This window comes from Prionailurus bengalensis, chromosome A2 (genome assembly GCF_016509475.1).
Source record: "Prionailurus bengalensis isolate Pbe53 chromosome A2, Fcat_Pben_1.1_paternal_pri, whole genome shotgun sequence".
In the NCBI taxonomy this organism is placed as follows: domain Eukaryota; kingdom Metazoa; phylum Chordata; class Mammalia; order Carnivora; family Felidae; genus Prionailurus; species Prionailurus bengalensis.
Genome location: NC_057348.1, coordinates 111331588 through 111340909, shown reverse-complemented (window position 1 = coordinate 111340909; position 9322 = coordinate 111331588). Strand labels below are relative to the sequence as shown.

At 42.3% G+C, this 9322-nt stretch overlaps 1 pseudogene; it reads right to left on the bottom strand.

Annotated features, from left to right (window-relative positions):
* Positions 1–6476: 6476 nt before the first annotated feature.
* LOC122488282 overlaps positions 6477–9322 on the bottom strand; it is a 55379-nt pseudogene continuing 52533 nt past the window's right edge.

Below are 9322 nucleotides of genomic sequence, written 5' to 3'. Positions count from 1 at the left end.
TTATTGATAAAGTCACTAATTACTACATTTCAACCATACTGAAAATACAGTCAACTCAGGCCAATTTTTCTCATCTGAATTTGCCAAGATTTGTGTCTAAAGAATGCCAGCAGACACATCTGTCTTTGTATATGCCAAACTAGACTGACACAATCCACCCTATTGTATTTTGGACACACTCCAATGGCTGCTCTACCTGTACATTTAATCTGTTCATACCCATAGTCTGAAAGTAATGCACATTTGTTTACAGAGTGTACTAATTGCATTTATTATGTTAATATATTTAGATGATGACGTACTAATACACAATGTAAAAATATGCTCAAATGCCAAAAAGGTAACAAGTTTGCATGCATCTGGCAACTTCTGATACATTGGCTTTCTTAAATCAAGAATGAGAAGGGAAACCCTTTGGATATGATTTAACAATTGCATTGCACACTATTTCTTTCCTTCTTATTTAAAAAAAAAAGTTTGGGAGTTGCAGCAAGATGGCGGCTTAGGAGGACACTGGGCTCACCGCACGTCCTGCTGATCACTTAGATTCCATCTACACCTGCCTAAATAACCCAGAAAACCGCCAGAGGATTAGCAGAACAGAGTCGCCGGAGCCAAACGCAGACGAGAGGCCCACGGAAGAGGGTAGGAAGGGCGGCGAGGCGGTGCGCGCTCCACGGACTGGCGGGAGGGAGCCGGGGCGGAGGGGCGGCTCGCCGGCCAAGCAGAGCCCCCGAGTCTGGCTTGCAAAAGCGGAGGGGCCGGGCGGACTGTGTTCCGACAGCAAGCGCGACTTAGCGTCTGGGAGGTCAGAAATTAACAGCTCTGCTCGGAAAGCGGGAAGGCTGGAGGACAAAGGGAGGGAGAGCTGCTGAGCCCCCTGACAACAGAGCTCAGTTTGGTGGGGAACAAAGGCACTCGCCAGCGCCATTTCCCCCGCCCATCCCCCAGCCGAAATCCCAAAGGGAACCGGTTCCTGCCAGGGAACTTGCTCGCTCCCCGCAAACACCCAACTCTGCGCTTCCGCGGAGCCAAACCTCCGGCAGCGGATCTGACTCCCTCCCACTGCCACAGGGCCCCTCCTGAAGTGGATCACCTAAGGAGAAGCGATCTAAGCCTGCCCCTCCTGCCCCCGAGCACCTTGCCTACCCACCCCAGCTAAGACGCCAGATCCCCAGCATCACAAGCCTGGCAGGGTGCAAGTAGCCCAGACGAGCCACACCACCCCACAGTGAATCCCACCCCTAGGAGAGGGGAAGAGAAGGCACACACCAGTCTGACTGTGGCCCCAGCGGTGGGCTGGGGGCAGACATCAGGTCTGACTGCGGCCCCGCCCACCAACTCCAGTTATACACCACAGCACAGGGGAAGTGCCCTGCAGGTCCTCACCACGCCAGGGACTATCCAAAATGACCAAGCGGAAGAACTCCCCTCAGAAGAATCTCCAGGAAATAACAACAGCTAATGAGCTGATCAAAAAGGATTTAAATAATATAACAGAAAGTGAATTTAGAATAATAGTCATAAAATTAATCGCTGGGCTTGAAAACAGTATACAGGACAGCAGAGAATCTCTTGCTACAGAGATCAAGGGACTAAGGAACAGTCACGAGGAGCTGAAAAACGCTTTAAACGAAATGCATAACAAAATGGAAACCACCACAGCTCGGCTTGAAGAGGCAGAGGAGAGAATAGGTGAACTAGAAGATAAAGTTATGGAAAAAGAGGAAGCTGAGAAAAAGAGAGATAAAAAAATCCAGGAGTATGAGGGGAAAATTAGAGAATTAAGTGATACACTAAAAACAAATAATATACGCATAATTGGTATCCCAGAGGAGGAAGAGAGAGGGAAAGGTGCTGAAGGGGTACTTGAAGAAATCATAGCTGAGAACTTCCCTGAACTGGGGAAGGAAAAAGGCATTGAAATCCAAGAGGCACAGAGAACTCCCTTCAGACGTAACTTGAATCGATCTTCTGCACGACATATCATAGTGAAACTGGCAAAATACAAGGATAAAGAGAAAATTCTGAAAGCAGCAAGGGGTAAACGTGCCCTCACATATAAAGGGAGACCTATAAGACTCGTGACTGATCTCTCTTTTGAAACTTGGCAGGCCAGAAAGAATTGGCACGAGATTTTCAGGGTGCTAGACAGAAAAAATATGCAGCCAAGAATCCTTTATCCAGCAAGTCTGTCATTTAGAATAGAAGGAGAGATAAAGGTCTTCCCAAACAAACAAAAACTGAAGGAATTTGTCACCACTAAACCAGCCCTACAAGAGATCCTAAGGGGGACCCTGTGAGACAAAGTCCCAGAGACATCACTATAAGCATAAAACATACAGACATCACAATGACTCTAAACCCATATCTTTCCATAATAACACTGAATGTAAATGGATTAAATGCGCCAACCAAAAGACATAGGGTATCAGAATGGATAAAAAAACAAGACCCATCTATTTGCTGTCTACAAGAGACTCATTTTAGACCTGAGGACACCTTTAGATTGAGAGTGAGGGGATGGAGAACTATTTATCATGCGACTGGAAGCCAAAAGAAAGCTGGAGTAGCCATACTTATATCAGACAAACTAGACTTTAAATTAAAGGCTGTAACAAGAGATGAAGAAGGACATTATATAATAGTTACAGGGTCTATCCATCAGGAAGAGCTAACAATTATAAATGTCTATGCACCGAATACCGGAGCCCCCAAATATATAAAACAATTACTCATAAACATAAGCAACCTTATTGATAAGAATGTGGTAATTGCAGGGGACTTTAATACACCACTTACAGAAATGGATAGATCATCTAGACACACGGTCAATAAAGAAACAAGGGCCCTGAATGAGACATTGGATCAGATGGACTTGACAGATATATTTAGAACTCTGCATCCCAAAGCAACAGAATATACTTTCTTCTCGAGTGCACATGGAACATTCTCCAAGATAGATCATATACTGGGTCACAAAACAGCCCTTCATAAGTTTACAAGAATTGAAATTATACCATGCTTACTTTCAGACCACAATGCTATGAAGCTTGAAATCAACCACAGAAAAAAGTCTGGAAAACCTCCAAAAGCATGGAGGTTAAAGAACACCCTACTAACGAATGAGTGGGTCAACCAGGCAATTAGAGAAGAAATTAAAAAATATATGGAAACAAACGAAAATGAAAATACAACAATCCAAACGCTTTGGGACGCAGCGAAGGCAGTCCTGAGAGGAAAATACATTGCAATCCAGGCCTATCTCAAGAAACAAGAAAAATCCCAAATACAAAATCTAACAGCACACCTAAAGGAACTAGAAGCAGAACAGCAAAGGCAGCCTAAGCCCAGCAGAAGAAGAGAAATAATAAAGATCAGAGCAGAAATAAACAATATAGAAACTAAAAAAACTGTAGAGCAGATCAACGAAACCAAGAGTTGGTTTTTTGAAAAAATAAACAAAATTGACAAACCTCTAGCCAGGCTTCTCAAAAAGAAAAGGGAGATGACCCAAATAGATAAAATCATGAATGAAAATGGAATTATTACAACCAATCCCTCAGAGATACAAACAATTATCAGGGAATACTATGAAAACTTATATGCCAACAAATTGGACAACCTGGAAGAAATGGACAAATTCCTGAACACCCACACGCTTCCAAAACTCAATCAGGAGGAAATAGAAAGCTTGAACACACCCATAACCAGCGAAGAAATTGAATCGGTTATCAAAAATCTCCCAACAAATAAGAGTCCAGGACCAGATGGCTTCCCAGGGGAGTTCTACCAGACGTTTAAAGCAGAGATAATACCTATCCTTCTCAAGCTATTCCAAGAAATAGAAAGGGAAGGAAAACTTCCAGACTCATTCTATGAAGCCAGTATTACTTTGATTCCTAAACCAGACAGAGACCCAGTAAAAAAAGAGAACTACAGGCCAATATCCCTGATGAATATGGATGCAAAAATTCTCAATAAGATACTAGCAAATCGAATTCAACAGCATATAAAAAGAATTATTCACCATGATCAAGTGGGATTCATTCCTGGGATGCAGGGCTGGTTCAACATTCGCAAATCAATCAACGTGATACATCACATTAACAAAAAAAGAGAGAACCATATGATCCTGTCAATCGATGCAGAAAAGGCCTTCGACAAAATCCAGCACCCTTTCTTAATAAAAACCCTTGAGAAAGTCGGGATAGAAGGAACATACTTACAGATCATAAAAGCCATTTATGAAAAGCCCACAGCTAACATCATCCTCAATGGGGAAAAACTGAGAGCTTTTTCCCTGAGATCAGGAACACGACAGGGATGCCCACTCTCACCGCTGCTGTTTAACATAGTGCTGGAAGTTCTAGCATCAGCAATCAGACAACAAAAGGAAATCAAAGGCATCAAAATTGGCAAAGATGAAGTCAAGCTTTCGCTTTTTGCAGATGACATGATATTATACATGGAAAATCCGATAGACTCCACCAAAAGTCTGCTAGAACTGATACAGGAATTCAGCAAAGTTGCAGGATACAAAATCAATGTACAGAAATCAGTTGCATTCTTATGCACTAACAATGAAGCAACAGAAAGACAAATAAAGAAACTGATCCCATTCACAATTGCACCAAGAAGCATAAAATACCTAGGAATAAATCTAACCAAAGATGTAAAGGATCTGTATGCTGAAAACTATAGAAAGCTTATGAAGGAAATTGAAGAAGATTTAAAGAAATGGAAAGACATTCCCTGCTCATGGATTGGAAAAATAAATATTGTCAAAATGTCAATACTACCCAAAGCTATCTACACATTCAATGCAATCCCAATCAAAATTGCACCAGCATTCTTCTCGAAACTAGAACAAGCAATCCTAAAATTCATATGGAACCACAAAAGGCCCCGAATAGCCAAAGGAATTTTGAAGAAGAAGACCAAAGCAGGAGGCATCACAATCCCAGACTTTAGCCTCTACTACAAAGCTGTCATCATCAAGACAGCATGGTATTGGCACCAAAACAGACACATAGACCAATGGAATAGAATAGAAACCCCAGAACTAGACCCACAAACGTATGGCCAACTCATCTTTGACAAAGCAGGAAAGAACATCCAATGGAAAAAAGACAGCCTCTTTAACAAATGGTGCTGGGAGAACTGGACAGCAACATGCAGAAGGTTGAAACTAGACCACTTTCTCACACCATTCACAAAAATAAACTCAAAATGGATAAAGGACCTAAATGTGAGACAGGAAACCATCAAAACCTTAGAGGAGAAAGCAGGAAAAGACCTCTCTGACCTCAGCCGTAGCAATCTCTTACTCGACACATCCCCAAAGGCAAGGGAATTAAAAGCAAAAGTGAATTCCTGGGACCTTAGGAAGATAAAAAGCTTCTGCACAGCAAAGGAAACAACCAACAAAACTAAAAGGCAACCAACGGAATGGGAAAAGATATTCGCAAATGACATATCGGACAAAGGGCTAGTATCCAAAATCTATAAAGAGCTCACCAAACTCCACACCCAAAAAACAAATAACCCAGTGAAGAAATGGGCAGAAAACATGAATAGACACTTCTCTAAAGAAGACATCCGGATGGCCAACAGGCACATGAAAAGATGTTCAGCGTCGCTCCTTATCAGGGAAATACAAATCAAAACCACACTCAGGTATCACCTCACGCCAGTCAGAGTGGCCAAAATGAACAAATCAGGAGACTATAGATGCTGGAGAGGATGTGGAGAAACGGGAACCCTCTTGCACTGTTGGTGGGAATGCAAATTGGTGCAGCCGCTCTGGAAAGCAGTGTGGAGGTTCCTCAGAAAATTCAAAATAGACCTACCCTATGACCCAGCAATAGCACTGCTAGGAATTTATCCAAGGGATACAGGAGCACTGATGCATAGGGCCACTTGTACCCCAATGTTCATAGCAGCACTCTCAACAATAGCCAAATTATGGAAAGAGCCTAAATGTCCATCAACTGATGAATGGATAAAGAAATTGTGGTTTATATACACAATGGAATATTACGTGGCAATGAGAAAAAATGAAATATGGCCTTTTGTAGCAATGTGGATGGAACTGGAGAGTGTGATGCTAAGTGAAATAAGCCATACAGAGAAAGACAGATACCATATGGTTTCACTCTTATGTGGATCCTGAGAAACTTAACAGGAACCCATGGGGGAGGGAAGGAAAAAACAAAAAAAAGAGGTTAGAATGGGAGAGAGCCAAAGCATAAGAGACTGTTAAAAACTGAGAACAAACTGAGGGTTGATGGGGGTGGGAGGGAGGAGAGGGTGGGTGATGGGTATTGAGGAGGGCACCTTTTGGGATGAGCACTGGGTGTTGTATGGAAACCAATTTGTCAATAAATTTCAGGAAAAAAAATAAAAAATAAAAATAAAATTAAAATTAAAATTAAAAAAATAAAAAATAAAAAATAAAAAATAAAGTTTGTTTATTGGTTTTTTAGTGCCAGGTGTTTATTTTCCCCACACGGTGAGATTGCTCACATATACAACACACACAGGCACTGGCACCATGGGAGAGAAGAGCACCCCTGGCCTCTGTGGGGAGAACAGGACTTTCTCTCAGCTCTTTGTCTCATGGCACAAGATGGGGGAGGAGAATGGCTTCTCTCTCCTACCCTCACTGGGGACTGAGGAGACCCATGAACAAATTCCACACCTTCCACCTCTCAGCCAAGAAGGAGCCACCTTGGTGACATGTTTAGTTCCAAACATGACAGTAGGTGGAAAAGGGACTGGCCTGGTCCCAACCATTATAGGGTAAGATGTAAATGATAAGGAAGGGGTATAGTTTGGCCACGAAGGGGGCAGGTGACACCATCAGAAGCATGTGCGGGGTGGAGATGTGTGGGAGGTAGGAGCACAGTCACTGGGCTTCTGAGCTACCTACTCCCTGGATTATCAGGAAAAGGAGGGGAGATGGATGGGCTTATTGTTTGGCATTGATGATATCCACAAACTTGGGCTTGAGGAAAGCCCCACCCACGAGGAAGCCATTAGGCTGGCTTGCTAGCTCCTTGCAGGTTGCCCCAGTCACAGAACCTCCATAGATGCTACGGGTACTCTGAGCCACTGCGTCAGAGACATTAGACGTCAGCCATCCCTGGAGCTTTTCTTGTACTTCCTGAGCTTGTTGGGGCGTTGCAGTCTTGACAATACCAATGACACATACAGGCTCATAGGCTCCAGTCAGTCCTTCACATTATCTGTGATGATCTTGGTTTGCTCAAAAACGACCTTCTCAGGGATGCCAGCTTCCCTCTCATCTAGTTTCTCCCCCATGCAGGGGTTTACTCCAAGTCCCTCTGCCAGGGCAGGGACCACTTTCTGTCCAATCAGCTCATCTGACTTCCCAAAGACACGCCTTCTTTCCCAGTGCCCCGGGACTACCCACGTGGCTCCACAGTCTTTGATCATGGCAGGGATGATCTCCCCAGTAAAGGCTGCGTTAGGCACTTTGTAGCAGTTCTGCACAGCCACAGCAATCTTGGGATCTAGCTTCTGTCGGACAAAGTCGATTAGGCAGTTGGGGGGGGGGGGGCGTGGTGCACAAACCACTTCGATGTCATGTCAGCCAGCACCATGGTCGTGTTCGGAGTGGTGATGAGTTCCTCCAGGTTCTTCTTCCGCCCATACATCTTCCTGTCCCCCTCCACATGCTCCCCTCCCCACGAAGAACTTCCTCGAGGGCACCGTGGCGCTGGAATTGACACATGGAAGGTGTATCACCCTAAAAAATAACTTTTGAGATCTATCACCTATGCACTTCACTCCAAAGGCAGAGCTATGTACATTAAAGCTCTTTCTTGAAACAAAATCTGCATGGACTATTCCATGTAATTATGAAATTCTTAATTATACTGAGAATTTTCTAGGAAGAAAAAAAGTAGCTATCAACACTAACCCGGAGAAAAACAGAAAACTTGAATAGACCATCAACCATGGAGAAATTTGCAAAACGTATTGACTAATCATTTTTACAAAAGACTTCAAAGACAGATAGTTTTACTAGTGACCTCTTCAGAAATGCAAGAAACCTTTCATGTTTTGTCATAAAATTCTCTTAGGCTTTCTCAGTATATAAGCATACCTTCAAATATTAAATTGGATTTTCCTTTTTAAAAAAGGTAGTCTAGATAATCATTAAAAATAGGGTTACTGGAGTCAGACCTGTTTTTGCATGCCAGCTCTACCGTGTATAAGATGTGTAACTTTGGTCAATTTAATTGACCTCTCCAAGTCACAGTCTCTTCATCAGCAAAATTAGAATAATAGCAATAATGGATTTCTAATAGCACCTGACGTATGGTAAATGTCATTAGATATCAAATAATATTATTGCTCATAACAATACTCATAAACATAATTATTGCTTTATTGGATATTCTGAACAATTCTAAAAGACACAGAATGGAAATAAAAGGTATAAGTAGAAAAGGTTAAGTGACTATTATTATTAACCAGTGCACAATTTACATAACTGGAATTCCAAGAGAACTGCAAATTTCTTAGAATTATCATAGATTAGAAAAGTAGCCAGGTATAAGACAAATAAATAAAAACAATAGGTTTCCTTAATAAGTCAGAATAATTATTATAAAAGTATTTCATTTGTGGGGTACCTGGGTGGCTCAGTTGGTTAAGATTCTGACTCTTGATTTCAGCTCAGGTCATGATCTCATTGTTTGTGAGTATGAGCCCCCCATGGGGCTCTGCACAGAGCCTGCTTGGGATTCTCTCTCTCTCCCTCTCTCTCCCTCTCCCTCTACCTCTCTCTCTCTCTCTCTCTCTCTCTCTCTCTCCTTCTCTCTCCCTCTCTCTCCCTCTACCTACCTCTCTCTCCCTCTCTTTTTCCCTCCCTCTCTGCCCTGCCTCTGCTCATGCACTCTCTCTCTCTTTCAAAAAATAAACAAACATTAAAAAATATATTTCACTTGTATATGCAACAAAATTTTCCTGGAAGAATAAATGGAAGAATATATATACAACAAATTTGGAAAGAAGAAGAAAGGGAAATTGATAAAAGTTGTCATGAGAACTGACAGAAACCAATATGTCAGAAAATCTTTGTCTGGAAATACACACATTCAAACACACTTATGAGTTTAATATAGGACAAAGAAAACATTGTAAATCAATAGTGAAAGGATAGAACACCAATACTTGTTAGGAAAGCTATTTGGGAAATAATCGAGTTAGGTCTTCATCTATGTAATGACCACATGCCTACTGGTTGTGTCTGCAGCTCAAAATATTACCCCTTCCCCGGTAACTACCC